This window comes from Apodemus sylvaticus, chromosome 6, assembly GCF_947179515.1.
Source record: "Apodemus sylvaticus chromosome 6, mApoSyl1.1, whole genome shotgun sequence".
In the NCBI taxonomy this organism is placed as follows: Eukaryota; Metazoa; Chordata; class Mammalia; order Rodentia; family Muridae; genus Apodemus; species Apodemus sylvaticus.
The window spans coordinates 98,947,828-98,967,753 of record NC_067477.1 but is presented as its reverse complement, the minus strand read 5'-3'; the positions used below and the strand labels follow the sequence as shown (position 1 = coordinate 98,967,753).

The 19,926-nt window shown below is 48.7% G+C and overlaps 1 pseudogene; it reads right to left on the bottom strand.

Moving 5' to 3' along the window:
* Positions 1 to 288: 288 nt before the first annotated feature.
* Positions 289 to 18,395, bottom strand: LOC127687962 (homeobox protein PKNOX1-like; annotated as a pseudogene).
* Between the last annotated feature and the right edge of the window lie 1,531 nt (positions 18,396 to 19,926).

Here is a 19,926-nt window from a genome sequence, read left to right as displayed (position 1 = left end):
AATAAAATGTTTAAGGAAACCAAAATAGCCTCACAGAGTCACGGTGGGTTAGATCCGCCATCTTGGTCCCCTCCAGTGTGAGAGACTTAATCTCAGTGAAGTTAAGATTCCCTAGAGGCTGCCTCACTGGGTCTGGAGTCTTCTGTAGGGGTCTAGTCATGCAATGACTGAAATGGGAAAAGGGCCTCATCTTGACACAGAGCTGGGTCCCCAGAGCCTGGACTGGCTATGGAAATGCAAGAATTCCCCTGCCCCCCCCCCCCAACTTGTTAAATGTGTCTGTTGCAGTTATGAATCAGCCCAGAGCAGGGCCCGGTGGCCTAGTTCCACGGAGTTCTCTGGCTGCCAAGGCACTTCGGAGCTTTCCTCCTTCCCACTGTCCCTTCCCACGGTGCCCATGGCCTTGGCGTTATCCAAGTTTCCTGTTAGGCTGTCCTCAGCACGGAGGGCAATCTGATAAAAACAGTTCTGTAGGATTGGACTGGAAGGTGCCTCAGGGACATTCCCACTGAGGGGGTGACTTGTTAAGGGTCCAGGAGAATCATACCCGAGCTGGTTGGCCCGGGTTTCTGCACTGTATACACTGAAGGCACTACTCATGGCTCTGCCCTCCCTGTGTGCTGCACAGTTCTCAAGGGTGAAGTCTGTGAGGTTTTAGTGTGTTTTTGAGATAGGGTCTCAGTGCCAGTGGGGCTAGCTTTGGATTGCGGGACTCAAGCAATTCTTTGGTCTTAGCCTCCAAGTTCCTGGGACTCTTGTGCACTATTGCACTCAGCTTGCAACTCTCCACGTCTGTGCCTGGCCGAGATCAGTGCCAGCTGTGCCGCATGCTGGGGAGGCAGACGGCTGCTGCCAACCTCATCATCTCAGGTGGTGAGGGCGATGGGCTTCCGGTGCTCCGCCAGGCCGTGTCCGGGAACTCAGTCTGAGTGGTGCTCTTTGTGTAGAAGCTTTGTGTAGAGGGGCTTCCTCTCAACCCTCTCTTAGTTTTCCCATGCTCTAGAATCATCCACCTGAATGCCTAGAAGAATTCATTCATCTAGGCCGGTCTTTGTCTTCCTAGGAACTGGCTTGGGCCTGTGGGGCATGGGTGGGTGCCACCCACAGGGGATCTAGCTGAGTGGCCTTACAGCAACTCCACTCTTCCAAAATTCTCCCTTGCATTTAGCCAGCCCTCCAGGTCACAGTGTTTGGAGATACCAGCAGAGCCCAGGTTCCCCATGGATCCATCGCTTTGTGACCTAAACGCTTGTCTTCCATGGAAAGATATAAGGCTTCTCTGTGTGACCAATTCTCAGACTTGAAGGGCAGAGAGGGTCATGGGACCTCTGCTCAGGGTCAGGGTGAGATTTGACATGGTCACTAAGGGCTTCTCTAGGGAGCTTTGTAGAAAGTATCTGATTTTCCCATTGTCACAGAGTCAAATAAACCATAATTGTTTCATGACACATGCCACCGGTGTCACATTTTGTTGTGGAAAATGTTCGACAATGTCTCGAAGGGAAAAATGGGGTCATGGGCTGGGGTCGGTACTGATGCCTGTCTGATGTGTGCAAAAGGCACGCCCGTTCCCCCACTGCCTACCCTACTCCCTGGGATCCCAGACCCATCAAAAGTCAGAGCAACTTAAAGAAAAGTCTACTTTGCTTTGGTTTGTAGAGTTTGACCTCCCAAGCATGGATGCTTGATTAATCCAGGGGTTCATTCGTTCATTCATTCATTCATTCATTCATCCACACACTAGTAAACTTTATTGCCCATGTGCCAGTTGTGATGCTAGGTGGCTTGTGGAGACACTCACCTGAACAAACTTAGCGTCCTGGCACTTACTGACTTGTGGGACAATAGGTTTGAATCCTAACCCTGCCATTTCCTGTGTCACAGTGGTGGGCAAGTCATTTAATGTTTTTGGGTCTTCGATTTTATTTACAGAACGGAGACGCCTGCTTCCCAGAGGAGGCGGTGGGAGGTGCTTGATCACGGCAGCTGCCACCCCTGCAATCTTCTTGTCTATGCGCTGCCATTTTCCTTTAGTGGGAGAACCAGGAAGCTTTGAATTTCTGGTCTTCCAAACGTCTGATCACTGGCTATCTTGAGTCTTAAAGTCCTTTGGAAGAGGCTCAAAGAACTGCCTCACTGGTCCCTGGGATGCCAGGGTGCAGACAGTCTAGCCACCAGAATCCAGGCAGTAGCTGCACCCTGTTCCAAATTCCGTTTCTCCGTGTACTCTGTAACTGGGCCACTCTGTCAGACATCCTGAATCGTTAATGACCTTGAGAAGCAATCCCAGCTCTGAATGTGGGATTCTGTTCTTTGAAGTCACCCACTTTCTTTGTGGGTCTGTTCGTTCTCCCCTCTCAGGCACGCCTCCTTTCCAGCTTTGATGGTGCCACTGTAACAACTGGGTTTGCAATTATTAATTCCTGTGCACAGCAAGGTGCAGTTTTAATATACAGAAAATATAATTGCTATCTTGTGTAATCATTTTCTGAGGGCTGAAAGTGTAACCTTTAATTAATATTTCATCTGCGGGCGGGGCGGGTTATTTGAATAGGGCCTAAAAATATTGCTGTCCCTGTATGCAGAGAACGGGAATCGTGAGACACACAGCCGTGTCTGCTATGCCATTGTTCGAGGGTGCTTCTAAAATTAAAGCAGTTAACCCGTTAACCCGTAATCACATGGGCCGCGGCTCCTGGAGGTGCAGGGCTGCTAGAATGGGAAAGGGACTGTGAGTCTACACAGTAGTTCTCAGCTGCCACCTGCCTGCAGCAACAGAGTCACTGCACCTGCCTGAGAAGGGAGTGTGGGGTGTGGGGGCTAGAAGGCCAAGGAGTCTCTGATCAAAGCCAGTTTCGTGGAGTATGACCCGCAGAACCTGGGCTGGCTAGACTTCCCTAGGCCACTAAGTTAAGGAAGCAGGACAAGTGTCATCTTTGATGTTCCAGGGGCAGGACACCTGAAATTTCAAAGTACAGCCTGCGGGAGGCCAAGGGTGCTCCCTGGTAACCCTTACCCTGGAAGCAGGGGAGAGAGGGCTGGCTAAGGGGCCTATAGAGGAAAGTCAGGAGTGTGGATGAAGGAGTCTCTGAGGTTTCAGTGGCTCACTGTGGTTCTGAATGGCTCCTTGCCCAGTGTGGGGATTCTGTCTGATTAGGGTCATAGGGCTGGCTGGCTCCTCGGTGAAGAGCAAAGACCTTAGTGTTACCCGGGCTCTGTGCAGGTTTACATGGTTGATGAGTCAGTCCACACGCAGGACATTCTGGCCTTAGTGACATCCCCCTGAGACCCGGGGCAATGTGTGGATAGTGTCAGCCTCTTCATCCTTTCTGTGGCTGGATCTCTGACTGTACTTGGCTCTGCTCCCCATCTCTGCAGCCACAGGCAAGGAGCCTCTTCCTGTAACAGAGGGAGACACTGAGCCAAGTGTGGCTGAAGTCACCCATCTGCCAATCCACGGAGGTCACCTGTGGGGCCCTGGGGCTGTGTGCCGTGTATAGTGTTTGGTCAAATGTATGCGGTCTACTGTGCTGCGCCTCTTGGTCCTTTCAGAGCCCCCTTAGTCCACCTGAGTTCTGACCTCTGAGGCAAGGGGCTAACCACTTGACTTCAGAAACTCCACGGGGCTCATTTAAGATCATCCCAAGGAGGTACTCTGTGTTCTTGGATTTATCCAATAATTATCAAGTATTTTTTCTTGGAATTATCAATGATCTTCAGATGTGGAGACAGTGGCAGACGCTGTGCTGTCCTTAAAGGTTCTTCAGTGAAGAAGGGGCGAGGCCTGCCAGCCCCTACTCTGGCTGCATGCCCCGGGGCACCAGTGTGGGGAGGTGGGAAGGGGTGACGACCTGATTCCACTTTCCTTCTGGGAAGAAGTGTTCTCTGCCACCCTTGAGGAAGAGGGACAGAATGTAGATAACGGCCCTTTTGTAATTCCACACGCCCTGCCTCGCCTGCTTTCCTGGACTCTATTACAGGACACCATGCTTGCTCTTCCTATCTGACCTGTGAAGGCCTCAGCCCTGGGGAGGAGATGGAGCTGGGCACTGAGGATAGCCAGTCATTTTCTGTCCTCCTAGGGGAGCTGGCCCTGGAGGGAAGGGCTCTTGGCTTTGCTGCAGGACATAGCCACCTTCTTCCCCAACTCTATGTTTCCTTGGCTCTGCTTCTGATGGCTGTCACCCAGCTCTCAAAGTCACTTCCAGGAGACCTTAAAGGGCCATCGTGGGTGCTTCTCCTGTACTCAGTCCCTTTACAAACACTCTAGAGCAATACTAGGTCACAGACAATTTTTTTTTCTTTAGTCACCTCTCAGAAGTCACCCAGTCAGTAAATGGCACATTTCAAATTTTGTTTTGATGTAAATAAGATCATTGAATGCAGTGTGTCGGTGATGATGTTTACAGGATTGGGTTTATACAGCATGCACTGGTATGGACACACTTCTACCAGCCATGTCTGTGAAAGTCAAGACAGGGCACAGGGGCAGTCTCTCCTTGGGGCTTCAGTCTGACACATCAGTATATAGATGTTTGGGGAGATTGTCCTTCTGCTACAGCAAAGGTACAAAGCAACCCTCTGCACAGGCCTGGAAGCCTGCTCTGTGGCAGTGTCACGGTAGAGGTTACATGGGCAGCATATCTGGACACAGCCCAGGGTTCCTATGTGGGGGTGATGGTGATTGCAGTAGTGATTCTTTTGGGCCATGCCGCTGATAACCTTGGATGCCTCCAGAGAGCCGAGGCCAGAGGAGGTTACTCAGGCTGCCCCATGGGGGTGGGGTGTTGGTGTCAGCTGCAGGCGGTTCTTGCTAGGCAGGGCGGTGGCAGTGGCCCCAGGTTCAAACTGAAGCCCCTTGAAGGCCACTGCTTTCAGAATTGTTCAAATGGCCACACCGAACAACCTGATGGTTTGTGTTTGCCCAGTCAGGCTCAGCCAAATGAAGTGGCTTGTCTCAGGTCACTTGACTTGTCACATCGACTGAATGACAGAGGTGGGGCTTAGGGCCCTTCTTGGGGGTGCTCTGAAGTCTATGTGCCTTGAGGCAGGTAGAGTAAATAATGTCCTTCTTGCCTGTCTTATCATTTTACTTTTCGTCTTCCTAGGCCCTCCTCATTTTACTCTCTTTCCTTCCCTTTCTCCCTACAGCTTACAATGTTCTTTTTACCTAGAACACCCTGTATTAGAGGTAGGAACTCTAGCAGCTTGTCGAAATCCTGGGTGAGTATTCTCCTTGGAACTCTTGTATGTGTGTGTATGTGTGTGTATATGTGTATATGTGTGTATATGTGTGTATGTATATGTGCATGCATGTATGTATGTGTGTATATGTGCATGCATGTGTATGTGTGTATGTGTAGGTATGTATATGTGTGTATGTGTATATGTGTGTATATGTATGTATATGCGTGTATGTATATGTATGCATTTGTATATGTATATGTGCATGTATATGTGTATGTATATGTGCATGCATATATGTGTATGTGCGCATGTGTATGTGTGTGTATGTGTGTATATGTGTGTATGTATATGTGCAAGTATGTGTGTATGTGTGTATATGTGTGTATGTATATGTGTATGTATATGTGTATGTATATATGTGTGTATGTGTGCATTTTTATATGTGTATTTGTATATATGTATATTTGTGTATTTATATGTATGTATATGTGTATGTGTATATGCATGTATATGTGTACATATGTGTATTGTGTACATATGTGTGTATATGTGTATGTGTGTATGTATGTGTATGTATGTATATGCATATGTGTATATGTGTGTATTATGTGTGTATATATGTATTATGTGTGCATATGTGTATATATGTGTATTATGTGTGCATATGTGTATGTATATGTATATGTGATATGTGTATGTATTTGTGTGTATGTGTGTGTATATGTGTATGTATGTGCGTGTGTATGTGTTTATATATGTGTATATGTGTATGTGTGCACATGTACATATATGTGTATGTTTGTGCTCATGTGCAAGTGCATGTGCCACCTACATAAGGTGACTATGCATGCGTGATGTGCATATAAGGTGTACACATACTTAACTTGTGTGGCATGTGCACATATATGAAGTATGTGCATAGGTGGGTTGGTGTTTGGTATGTATGAATATGTATACATTTCAGTGCATGTGTTTATACTTGTGTATAAGAGGAGATGATCACAGCAAAGGGTTTTGAGCCAGGTGTGGAGATGCCCTAGAATGTCCTGTTCCTCAGTTTCACTGGTCGCTGGTGGGAGACCTGCTACTCAGCTCATGTACATCCAAAAGGGCCGTGGTGAAGGGGAGAGGAAGGCATGAGTTCTCAGAAACAGTCCACCACTGTTTTCTTGCTGGCTGTTTGCCCTTTTAATGCAGGTAGCAATTACCCATTTGGAATATTTGGAGACTAATTAGTTTGCCCCTTGGAGATAGCAGGATGAAGAATGTGTCACTTTGACCGGATCTACTTTCTCAGCTCCCTGGGGGAGGGCTTGGGGGAGCTCAAGGGATGACAGGGCAGTGGTGGAGGACTGGAGAGAAATGAGTTCAGAGATATAGGATGCCCTGTAGCTGCTGGGTCCCAGCTGCAGATCCTTCTGAAGATAAAAATAGCCTCCTGCTCTGGTTTGGCCTTTGCTGTTGTCTTATGGGCCACTTCCTCTGTGGGTGCAGATCTTGGCAGTCTGCCTGTGAATGTAGGGTGGTGTCAGAGCCCAGTTGGACCTGCCCCCTGACTGCAGTGTCACTGTTTGGGGGAGCTGTGTCCTTGTCATCCCAGGATGATTTGAACTGGACCTCCAGATGCAAGATTCTCATGGTGGAGGAGTCCCTAGATCCCGAGAGGATGAGGAAGGTGTCGACTTGGCTCAGGTGATTGCCTGAGCTTAGCTGTGAGTCCAGTTGCATATTGGCTCTTATTGGCCACAGGTCAAGCTCCAAGAGTTGGTGATGGCTTATAACGATCACGAAGATATCACTCAAGGAGAAAGCAGGCAGGTGACATGTATAGGCTAACACTCTGTAGATGTAAGAACTACAACATGCCTGAGTAGATATCTGTTTTGGAGAGTGGCTCTGCCTTTCCTACGTGCTAGGGATAGCCTTGGCACCCAGGCCCTGCAGACTGCAGGCCCACCAATGGAAGACATGGCCTTCTAAAGACCAGCACAGGCTTTACCCAGACTGCTAGTGGTGTATGTCTTCCAGAATGTGCCCAAGTCAGGCAAAGAGACTCCAGGCACTTCTACATCCATGATGGGTTCTGGAACCTCTCTGGGTTCCAGACTGGCCACCCTATAATGCTGCTGTACATTGACACAAGTCATCTCCAGTCCACTCACGCTGGCGTCAGGCAAAGTCCTTGATATTCAGCAGTATGTCTATGCAGCTGGGGCCAGCTCTACCGAGATGAGGGCTTGACTGTGGTCATTTGCACACAGTTGTGTCAGCTCTGTCTGTAACTCAAGGCCAAGGACCTTGCCTTCTTCATGCTTGGGGTTTCCCCAGGGCCCAGGCCTGTGCCCTGCCCTAGAGGACAGCCTGTGCCTGGTCACGTGGTCAGGTTGCTTTCTCCACAGCTGCAGCTGCAGTTTGTGTGCAGTAAGGCTTGGCCAGAATGCAGACGCTTGGCCCTGAGACAACCCCTGTCCTGTTCTTCTAGTTCCCCGTGACCTTGTGCAAGGCTCTGGAGTCTTTGCGTCACACCTGCAGAAGCTGTGATGTCTGTGTCTGGGGCTGTGCTTACATGTCTGTCGTGCTCTGGATCCCAGTAAGATGAACAGGGTTTTCTGGAGAAGGGCCTGTGGCCTTCTTGTGGCCTACAACCTGGACAAGTGGCCTTGAGTCTCCCTGTATATCTCAGGAGCCTATGGGGTCACAGGGTGTTCATTTCTCTCCTCTAGAGCCAAGAGAGAACCCTGAGTCTGGCAGGAGATACAGGAAATGATGAGGAAGTCTCAGGAATGGGCAGTGCAGTATGGCTTTGAGCTGAGGTCAGGGGTGTCCCCAGGTGCTTTCCAAGGCACCCCAGGGACAGATTTAAAAAGTGCTATCATAGAACACCTAGGTTGGGGTAGGAGTGGCCGTCCTGTGAAGTGGGCTAGAGCTCTTCCAGGCCACCTTTGGCCATGAGTGGGAGGCCAGTGCTGGCAAAGCCATACATACAATTCCCGTAGCTGTCTTGGGAGGTTCAAAAACACCAGGTGCAGGCTGTGGGTTAGAATTTCCATTTCCATTACCTGGGGCTTTTCTGTCCAGTCCACTCCTCCCCCACCTCCAAGGAGGGAGCCATTCCCAGACCCAGTGGACTGAGGCTCTTTCCAGGGGTGTCCACTTGTTATACGTTGGTGTCTGGCAGGCCTGCTACTTACTGAGGACAGAATGCCCAGTTTCTGCATGAGGTGTGGGATTCCCCCCAGAAACTCTAACCTGCAAGGGCAGAGTCATGTGACAGTGGTCCCAGGAGTCCTGAGTCTAAAGCCAGTCATGACCCAGATGGTTTTGGGAAAGTCAAGCTAACGCTTTTGTCTCATTTGAACACAAGGGGGGAAAAGCACTTGCTTAGGGTCGGTGTGAGGGGACCAAGTGAGGAAGGAGGATGAGGGATGTGGGATATTGCTTGCCATGGGTCAGTTAAGAATTAGACAGGGCATCTGCCTCACTTCCACCACTGGGAGCCAGGGGTGGTAGCTAGTAAGGGCTGGAGGATGGAGAAGACGGCCATGAAACATTACCATGGCAACCTTGGACACACAGCACCTGTGGATACCTTCATATGGAGATTCCTCCATGGATAAAGAATGCATCCAGGGGATCCCAATCCTATTCAAGGAACTGATAACTATTAACGATGATGCTGAGTGTGTGTCCTTTTCTCTAATAGTGTAGCCACTGGGAATGAACTGAGAAGAAGAAAGGGTTCATATGATTATATATATGTATATGTGTATATGTGTATGTATATATGTATATATGTATATATGTATATGTGTATATGTGTATATGTGTATATGTGTATATATGTATTGTGTATATATGTATATGTGTATGTGTGTATGTATATATGTATATATGTATATATGTGTACGTGTGTGTGTGTGTGTGTGTGCATGTGTGTATAGCTATCAAAAATAAAAAGGTGAACAGTTCAATGGGATCAGAAGAATTATAGTAACATGGCTTAGGCAGGCTTCTGCTCCTTGTTCTGCAGATCACCCAAGAGGCACTTGGGTGATCCTTAACCCTAACCCTAACCCTAACCCTAACCCTAACCCTAACCCTAACCCTAACCCTAACCCTAACCCTAACCCTAACCCAACCCTAACCCTAACCCTAACCCTAACCCAACCCTAACACTAACCCTAACCCTAACCCTAACCCTAACCCTAACCCTAACCCTAACCCAACCCTAACCCTAACCCTAACCCTAACCCTAACCCTAACCCTAACCCTAACCCAACCTTAACCCTAACCCTAACCCACTGAATGGGCACAGAATCCTTACAGCATGGGAAGCACGCTTGTTATTCTTTTAATTGACAAGGAACCAGAGGCTACCAGTGCCAGATGCCCAGGCTGTGATACGAACACAGATCATACCCATGTATGTCTTGTTTGCTGCTTGTGCCTGGACCACCAAATAGCAGATCCTCAGGATACATGTTGTGTGCTTCCATACAGGCTGGAAGCGGAGACTCACAGCATGGGTCTTGTTTGGATTAGGGGAAGAGAAAGGTACAGTGAGAGTCAGGATGCGAAACATGACGTACCTAACCCGAGGCAGATGGCTGCCAGTCTACAAGCTGGCCAGAGTCCTGTGTGGCATTGCTCTGCCATAGGCTGTGCGCTTGGCTGAGTTGAGGGCTTTAGAGGAAAGACATCAAGACGGTGTGTTTGCTCATCAAACATTTACTTACTTTGTGTCTGTCCTGTTTGTAGCTCCGTGAAGGCCGTTGTGAGGCTGTGAGGGGGCCGCATGGCTAGTGTGGATCTCCAGGAGGGCCTCAGGCTGGACTGGGGAGACGTTGGCAGGGCTCTGGGACACAGGGCAGGGAGAGACTGTGTACAGCATAGGGCCATATGACAGATGTCAGAGAGGAGGTCTTCTGCAGCTGAGGCTCCAGGTGGCACAGGTGCTGCTTGGGGAGATGAGGAGGCGCTGCATGGTTGCTGTGGGGAAGCAGCCCTAGGGATGTGAGAGTCTGTCATCACGAGACAGCTGCCGTCAGAGGACAGAAGCTCCGTTTGTACTCTCAGCTTCTTCAGTTTTTGAAGTTCCCACGGACACGCACGGTTTCTTGGGCTCACCCATTCAGAAGTGGCCTCAGTGGGGCCTTGGAATGTGCCCTTTGATTTTATGGGGTGGGTCGAGATTCCTAGGAAATGCTAGTGTAGGTTCTCGAGAAGAACTTCTAAACACCAGAAGGTGGAGACCCTGAGAAGCCCGTGCGGAAGCTGCATAGTTGTGTAAGTGGCCCCAAGAGCTGTGTCCTCGCCCTGCTCATTTTCACCCAGTTCTGTTTGAAGCCATGAGGGGCAGGTAAGAAATACACAGAGCAGGTGCCCTGGACCCTGCTTCCTTCTTCCACTGTCAGGGATGGCTACCGACTCACAGTTGATGTCCTGTTATAGTTCATTTTCACTTTGTTGTGTCCCTCTTGTTGGTGAAAGAGATTCAGAGTAATTATATTATTCTGTTATAATAATTATAATAGTTATTATATATAATACATATAATATAAAAGAAATATAATACTTATAAAAATAAATATAATTAATAATAATTATATATTTTTTATTAAGGCAGGATATCTCATTATATAGCTTTGTGATCCCGGAACTGACTGTATAGACCAGGCTGTCCTTGAACTCACGGAGATGTGTACCATTGCACCTGGTGGGATGGGTTATGCAAGTCTAAAAATAAGTGATTTTAATCTAAATCAAAAATGGGGAGAAATGTAATAAAGGAGACACAAAAGGAGTATTAGAAACACCTTTTTTCAACTGTCACTTCTCTTAAACTTGTTTTTGCCTTCCCTGTGGACATGAGGGTCCAGGTTTAAGGTGTTAACGAGTGTCCTTCAGGTCTGCTGAATTTAGAGCTTCCATAGTGTGTTTGTGTTGCTTACTGCGTACTTTTGTGTTGGGGATGTACCTCAGTTGGTAGAATGCATCTAGCCCCGAATTCCATCTCCTGCAGCGAATAAGCCAGGTGTGGTGATCACACTTCCAATTCTAGTGCTTGAGAAGTAGAGGCAGGAGGATGGGAGTTTAAGGTCATCCTTGGCCACATAGCCTAGGCTAAATATATGAGACCCGGGTGCCAAGTCACTGGCGACACAAAGGGTTTGTATCAATCTTGTGGTATACCCGCTGGCCACAAATGTCCATTTGGCTATTTGTGCAGGTTGTCATGTTGGCTAGTGGAGCCAGACCCGAGAGTCTTGCCACTGGTTACAGGACAATTTGGCCTTTGTACCCGATCCAAAGTTCCTAAGTCACCACGGCCTTGCTCTTAGATGGTTGGTGTACTAGGCTCAGGGTTCTCTCAAGGGTTTCCATGATGTCAATTTTCAGGGCACCAAGAGAAGAGGAAGTGGCTGCGATTTGCTCTGGATATGTTAATGAGTGAGAGGCTGTGCTAGAAGGACTTGTGGTGTGGACTCAAGACGTGGGGTGGATTGTGCCTTTGCTGGACAAACTTTGTGTGCTGTCTGTTCTCCACCCCAAGGGCCAGGTCTGCATGCCATTCATTCCTGCATGTGGCCTGCTCCTCCCCCCCGCCCCCAGGCTGGGTCCCTACACTGCATTATCTACGTTGTCACCTTCCATTCCTGTGCACCATCTACTCTCTCTTCTGCCTGCAGGCTGGGCGTGTGTACTCAGGGCCGTCCCGTTGCACACCTTTCATTCCTGTGAAGTCTTCTGCTCTCCTCCACCCTGCTCGGGGTCACACCTGAGCATTCCATGTTCCTGCTGGAATGAGTCACCTTAGGGGTGAATAGAACTTTACCCTCCAATCTTATTGCATGAAAGGAAAAGAGACTGAACCCTGTCTATGGGCACCAGCCTTCCCTGGCCTCTACACTGTTGCAAATGTCTTGGTGAGTGAAACTGAGGGGCATGGTCCTGAGATGTGAAGTCATTTAAACCAAGTTTGAAGAACATTGCACTTGGAAATCTAATATTTCCTTGGGAAGTATTAAAATGTGTAATCGGGATGTTCGCTTTTATTCATTTAGTTTTGTCATGACTTTCTATAAATATTAATTAATTCTAGGATACTCTTTGCAAGTAGCTGCCTCATTCACTCTCTTCAATTGAGGTGGTGATCTCTCTCTGTCTGTCTCTCTGTGAAATACAAATGTGCACTCTTCAAAATCTACATATAAAACATGTTACAAAGAAAACTTGTGTAAAATGTTTGCTGTACAAATTGTAAAGAGTCCAGCGTCCCAGCTCCACTCGGGCCGTTGGTGTGTTCCTCCTGAAGGGAGTCGCTGTTCCCCAGCCCCAGCCCCAGCCCCTGATGTGTGGCTAGTGGAGCCAGGTCTTATCTCTGTGCTATCCAACATCTTGTCCTCACTCTGCCCTGCCATCATGACCTGCTGTACGGCCAGGGCCAGGGTGGCCCCGTCTGAGGACAGGGACTGAAGGCTGTCCACGTTCATGCTTACAGGTGTGGTGATGGTCACCTTCTGACAGGGCAAGCTCGCTGGGCGTTGCTTGTGCCACTCCTGATGGCAATAGAATCTGGCCACAACCTCTGAACTGGCCTGTTCTGAGCAGGGTTTTTTTTTTTTTTTCTTTGTTTTTGGAGTCCCTGAACAGCTGGAATCCAACATTGACTGGGGAATTTGTCTTTATGCATTGACCAATTGTTGACTTGAAGCAGTGTCGAATTTGTCTGAGCAGCAATCTGCTTTTTTTCATCCTCTGTTGGGTAGGGATGCCCTCGGTGCCGAAAGGGCCAGGACCGCATCATGTTGGTGGCGCGCTTTGGCAGGACACTCCTCTAGTTCTTGGAGAAGCCATCCTCTTGCTGCATGATGCTGAGATGTTGGTTCAACTGCACATGAAGCTGCAAGTTCTGGATCCCAATTGTCCCAGGAGAAAACGCCTGCGTGACCACTTTTGGCCTTGTGGAGTGACGACGGTGATGACGGGCTGGGACACTGTGGAGGTGGTGATGTCTTTAAAGGACTCAGAAGAGTCTGTCTGCAGCTGAATGGCCTCTCCTGCCTAGTGCTTGCCTAGCCAGAGGATAGTTTTTCACTGGGCACGTGCTGTGACGTCATCTCTGCTTGCCCCTCTTTTGTCCAGGAAGACAGTCAACCGATCTCATCTTGTCCTGCTCAGAACCCCTGGAAAGTACAGGAGCCCTGCAAAGGCACCACAGACACTGAGCCCAGTTTTACATCCAAAACATTCACTCTTGCCTCGACAACCCACTGCAAAATGATGGGATGGGCATTCAGTTGACTGTCTACATGTCTGCAGGAGGGACACAGCCCAGGCTGTGCAGCACCCAGAGAGGCTTTAGAAGGCTAGGCAGCAGAGGCAGAGCTGTCGCTCACACTCCTCTGTGCACCCAGAGTCTAGGACAGAACAGAAGCAGGCGGCATCAGAAAAGCCAGGGCATGCCAACATGATCTCGGGGTGGCAGCAGGCATGGTACAGCCATAGGCACAGTTGGGGTTGGGCTGGTGGTAAGCGGCATGGGAGCAGCCGTGTGGAAGGGGTGCAGGAGTGTACTGCCGCTGAGGCTCCTCTGAGGTTTAAAGGAGCCATTGCAGGGAGCCTGGCTTGCAGGTAGGTGGCTAGTGTGTTTCCCAGGAGACTGGAGAGGCTCCCTCCACCTCATCCCCATAGGCCTTCCTCCACCTGTCTCTATCTTCCCTTGTTCTTGGCTCTCGTCCTATTTCCCTCCTCTTCCTTCTCTGAAGTATGATAGATGAGTGGTGGGTATTGATTCGCTTGAGGCTGTTAATAAAGGGTTAAATGAGGGTCCAATGGACCACTTTCTCAGTCAGTCTTTAGAGGAAGACCCGGTGGGTGTAGTTCTAACAGTGTTTACACACACTGTAGTTTAATGGTTGCTCTGGGTGGGTGTTTGGGAGATGAAGTTCCAACAGTGTCTATGCATGCTGCAGTTTGAGAGCGTTTGTAGGCATAGCATAGGCCTCCTGGCAGACGAATTTCTACTCCATTAGGCATCAGCCCACTGTATGTTCATCCTCTGCCGGAGTCTGTGTGTTCTGCTCTGGTATGCATGGTGGCATTTCCGCCAATATATGATGCCTGTTTGTGCCTATGTTAATCAGGAGTGTGCAGAGGAGAGATTAACAGTGTGTGTGTGTGTGCACATGCACACACATTTGGAGATTGGCACATTCCAAGTCTGTGGGCTGGAGACCAGAGCAGGTTGAGGTCACAGATCGAGCCCTGAGGTAGGACTGGTTATGGATGTCTCCATCAGTTTTGGAGCCACTGGCTTCTCTTCTCCCTAAGCTTTCTTCAGCACACCAGGCACTAACCCTCAGCCTGAGATAACATTGGAGTACTCCAGGAAGCACCTTATTTTTCTACCATGTAACTGTTCTGCACAGATGTGTCTGGCTTCTTCCTCCTAAAGTTAGGACTGAGGACTAAGAAGATAGCCTGTTTAGCCCCTGCCTCTTGGAATTCTAACCCTGCTGAATGAATGCAGAGTTTTCCCTATAGGATTCAGGAGAAATGCACAGCCTGGTCTCTGGGCTGTTTTCCTGGGACAGTGTCGATGCAGGGTACTGGCAAGAGAGGTTGGACTCTTTCCTGAGTCAGCCAGGGAGGCCCCAGGCCATTCTTGTGGGACTTGGGGAAGGCTCACATGCAGAGAAAGTGGGAGCACCAGCCAAGATGTTGCCAAGAAGGGTAACTCCCTCTGGTTCACATCCCCACCAGGTTTCATTTTGGGCAGAGCCTTTCCCCTCTCTGAGGCAGGTGTCTCTTTAGCATTGGAGTTGTTGAAAACAATCTCATTTTGGGTAGATTGGCAGCACGGGTGTAGTCTGGCACGGGCTGCATGTGCATCCTTTGGCTGGGTGGTAGGCTGCAGTGGAAGGAGCTGAATCTGGGGAGGGCGACGCTGTGGGATTACTCCTTGTTCCTCATGGGCACCGTAGGAGCAGCTTGGCCTCCCAAGCTGTCCTGGGGATCGTGACATCCTGAATGCAAAGCACCTTGGCAGAAGCTACTTATCATTTTAAATGTTTAACAATTGACATTTGTAACTACCCATCAATGCTTAGCTTTGGGGCAGCCCCAGCACCTGGCCTCTTATCCAGAGCCGGTTGGGTCAGGTGGAGAGAGGAGTTGTGTTTGACCATGGTAATATCTATTCTAGATGGTCCTGCTCAGGCCTTGAGTCTCAAGAAGATTGGTAAGAAGGACAGAAGTTAATGTGACATGTTGCTAAGTTGATTCTTTTGAAAAGGTGCTCTCTCTCTCTGTCTCTCATTCTGAAGTATGGCAACTGAGGGGGTTACCATGGTGACAAGTTGTCTGGTTAGAATACAGAGCAATAGGAAAGATGGCTGACCTGCCGTTTATGGCTCTGCAAGCAAGGTGAGCATCAGCATCCCTGCCTCGATCACCTTACTGGTGCATCTTCCTCTTCTGGGGCTTGTGTTTCCAAGGGTGAGTTTATTCTGTGCCTTTGGTGGTTAGGCAGGATTGGGAAGCCACTGTAAGTATTCAGGACAGACTGCACAGCATCTTGGCATCTCTGATGTAAAACCCAGAGTTCACAGGCTATTGTGAAGATTGACTGACAATCACATGATAGCAGAGAATGGAAAGAGAGAGGACAGTCAGAAGTACAAGGAGCAGGAAGGGAAGAGAGCATCCTAAGAACATGCTGGAAAGAGCGTACGTGTTCATGGAAGCCCCTGGCAGCTCTACAGTAACACACCAGAATCTCTGTGATATGACCAGACATCAGCTAACACATTCAGTTCTAGGGATCCCCAAACCTGTGGTGGAGTACAGTGTGGGGGACACGTGGCCCCTCCTCATGTCAGGCTCTTTTGGTTTTCTGCTTTCTGGTTACCTGCACGTGGTTTTCCACACTGGGAGGAGAGTTCTGCAGAGGGTCTGAGCCTGTCCATCCTGGGAGGGGGAAGTGCACCAATTCACACCCACCTTCCCCAGCTGTAGACAAAACTGAGGATGAAGTCCTGCACACTCAGGGGGAACTAACCACAGAAGGAGTTCCCAACTAGAGCATGATTTAGTTCCATGGGATCTGAAAGGTGAAACCAAAATGTGAATTTTGTTTCTAGAACCTGAGATTGATATGTGTTCATAGCATGTGTCGGGGGGTGGGGTGGGGTCAGGAGGAGAGAGAGAGAGAGAGAGAGAGAGAGAGAGAGAGAGAGAGAGACTAACTGCTCTGGCACCACCTGAGTGTAAATATTATTCATTTATTTGTTTATGTGTTTGTGTATGTGTGTGTACATGTGCTAATATGGAAGTCAGAGGTCAGCACTGGGTTTCTTCAGTCACTTTCAACCTTATTATTTTTATTTTTTTAAGATTCATTTTGTTTTTGTTTATGTGCTTGTGTATGACGTGTGTGTGCATGTGTGTGTTTGTGTTTGTGTATGCTGTTGCCCACACAGGCTGGAAGAAGGCATCGGATCCCCTGGAACTGGAGTTACAGGCTGTTGTGAACTGCTCGATGTGGGTGCCGGGAACAGAACCGCTGGGCCATCTCTCTGTTTATCTATTCCTTGTTTTGGGGAGCAGGACCGCTCACTGGACCTAGAGTTCACTAATCTGGCTGAGTCTGCCCAACTCCACAGAGATTACAGCCATGTGCCACTTGTAAGGTGAGCACCTTTCTGACTGGGCTCCCTCCCCAGCTCTGGGACTCTTACCTTGTAGCATAAACCACCCTTCTTTTCCCTGAGCCTATGCATCCATCTGGAGATTCTGCTTCCTTTGGGCAGCAGTGGGCCATGTTCTCTGTATGGGCTGAAAACATTCTGTCCGTCATTTAGCAGTATCTCACAGGTGCATTTCCTGCTAGCCTGCTTTCTGATCCATCATCGATTATGACTCCTGTGACCTCACCCTCTGTGCGCCTGCACTGGAAGAGCAGCCTCCTCTTTGACATTCAGCAGGTTTCTGCCCCTCGGTGTGCAGACTCCAGCAATGTCCTTGATGTCCTGAGAGCGCCTCTGACTTCTAAATTGGGTCATGAGGAGGGCCACGTGGGCTGGGGTGGAGCCCACCTTAAAGAAGGATGTTTCTAGCTCTCCCTCCTAGCTAGCTGTCCATGCGTCCTGGTGATTTTTTTTTTTTTTTATAGGCCCAAGCTTTGAACGGTCCTGCCACTCACCGTCTGGTAAACTGTCTTAGTTTGCCTTTTGGTTGCTGTGTTAAAACACCATGACCAAAGGCCACGTGGGGAGGAAAGTTTTATCTTCTAGTTCACACTCCACCATCAGGGAAGTCAGGACAGGAACTCATGGTAGGAACTGAACCAGAGGTCATGGCAGGTGTTTCCTGGCTTGCTCCTCATGGTTCTCAGTTTATCTTCTTATACCATCCAGGACTATGGGTTCCAGGCCTGGCACTGCCCCGGGAGACTTGTCCCTCCTATATTCACCATCAAATCATCAAGAAAATGCCCTGCATGCTTGTCCAGAGATCAATTTAGTGAGGGCGTTTTCCTCTTCACAAATGATTCCTGTGACGTCATCCTCACGCACCTACACTTGCCTAGTACTCCCCCCTTGAGGCTCGGTGGGTTTCTGCCGCACTTGGAAGGCCCCTTGAAACTGTTGACAAAAACCTAACCAGGACACGGACTTTCTTCTCCAACACCAGCATGGACTCAGCTGAGCTATGTCTGCCTTCTCCCAAGACATGTGGAGGGATCTGCTCTTCACTAGGTTCCAGGGCAAAGCCAGGCTTGTTCTCTTGGCCACTGGATTCCTGGTTATAGATGTAATGGCCCATGGAGAGAGTACAGGTCCTCTCTGAAGAAGCCCCGCTCTTGATCTCTTCAGGACACTTGCTGCAGGACTGTGTGGAGTACAGTGATGCCTGAGGTAGAACTGTCAGCTGGAGAGAATCCGCTAGCGCTCAGGCTCTGGCCTAGGCACCCATGCCTTTCCTGACAGCTGGCTGTTCACACTAGAGTTGGCCTACCTGCTACACTGTAGTCACCACCATGCCGGCTGCCTCACCTTACTGTCTGGGTGAAGTCACGCTAGTTATTTCTAACTCACAGACCTGGACTCACCAGGCTACAGAGCACCCGACTGTACCTGGACTTGGTTTGGAAGACGGCGCTGTGAAAGATCACGCCACAGCTTACCTGTGGCCAGGAAGAACATTCTTACGGTTCAGTGACTGCACCTGTTCTGCAGGTTTAGCAGAATCCTAAGTCACAGCAAATGGGTATTAATCTGTGAAATCCCCAGCACAGTCTATACTATGTACATTTTCATGTTCTCCCAAAGTTTTTTTTTCTTGAATATTTTCCTCATATATATGATATATTATATATGTATACATTACATGTACATTTAATATATACACATATATGTTATACATATAAAATATGTCTTGACCATAAGTACCCCAATATTTCCCTCCTATCCCTTTGACACCCTTTCAACATAGCCCCTTCTTGTTTTCATGTGTTTGCCCTTTTATGACCCTGGAGTCTAATCAGTGCTGCCTGCTAGACTGGTCTTGGCTTGATTCTGTCCAGGTAAACAGTTACAGTGAGTTCCAAGGGTATAGTGGCTGTGCTGGCTAGGTTGCTTGGCTTTTTTTTTTTTTTTTGGTCATCTTGACACAAGCCAGAGCCATCTGGGAAGAGGGAACAACAGTCTGTGGGATTTAATTTCTTTTTGCTATGACTTTTCTCAATGATGAATTATGATGGAGAAATGCAACCCAAATCAACCCTTTCTTTCTCAGCCTGCTTTTGGTGATGTTCATTATCCCAGCAATAGAAAGTCAAGCAGGCTAGTGTGGAGGGAACAGGGGTGGGAGTAGGGGGCAGGAAAGGGATGGACGGGGCATGAGTGGGCGGTGTTGTCAAAGGTTGAGCTAAGTCCTAGATGTCTACTGCACATTGTCCCTGTAATGATCAGAACCCTGTTATGTGCTTACAATCTGACTAATAGTATAGTCTGACACTAGCTGCCCTTATTACAACAGATTGTAATGAAATATAATTTGTCATATATTAATAGAGAATTATTTGTCTCACTGCTGAGACAAACACCTGACAAGAGCACCTTCAGGAAGGAAAAGCTTTATACTGGTTCAAGGTTATCCCCACTATTCGAGATTATCCCCACTGTGGCAGGGAAGGGTCAGAAGCTGGAGCAAAATGCCCTCCAGGTTCATCAGGATTGTTATAGTGACAACAGGATTTCTCTCTTTCAAAAGCTTAAAAAAAAACTACTGTGTGAGCATAGGTGTGTATATGTATATTGCATGTGTGTGTGTGTGTGTGTGTGTGTGTGTGTGTGTATGTATACCCATGTATGTGTGCAATCATTGGAACTGAAAGGTTTTTAGGTGAACACAAAAAGACAATGGCCCCATGTCTCATTATATCTGTGCTGAGGGGATTTCGGAAGCTATTCCCTCCTTTGCCGTATTTGAGGGCAAGGCGGTGCACAAAACCATGTGTGGCTTGAGTGTGGGTCCTACCATGCTGGGGTTGGGCTGGTCCCGGGACTCGGCTCTCCCTGCATAATCTGCCTGTGCTATCCAGCTGGACTCCTGACCGCACAGCCTTTGCTACTGGTTGTTCCCTAACAATGGTCGTTGGTAGCAGTTGGCAAATGCTCTGGTTGCCTGTGCACACAATGCCGACAGTAGACTATTGAGCAAACAGTTCCCCAG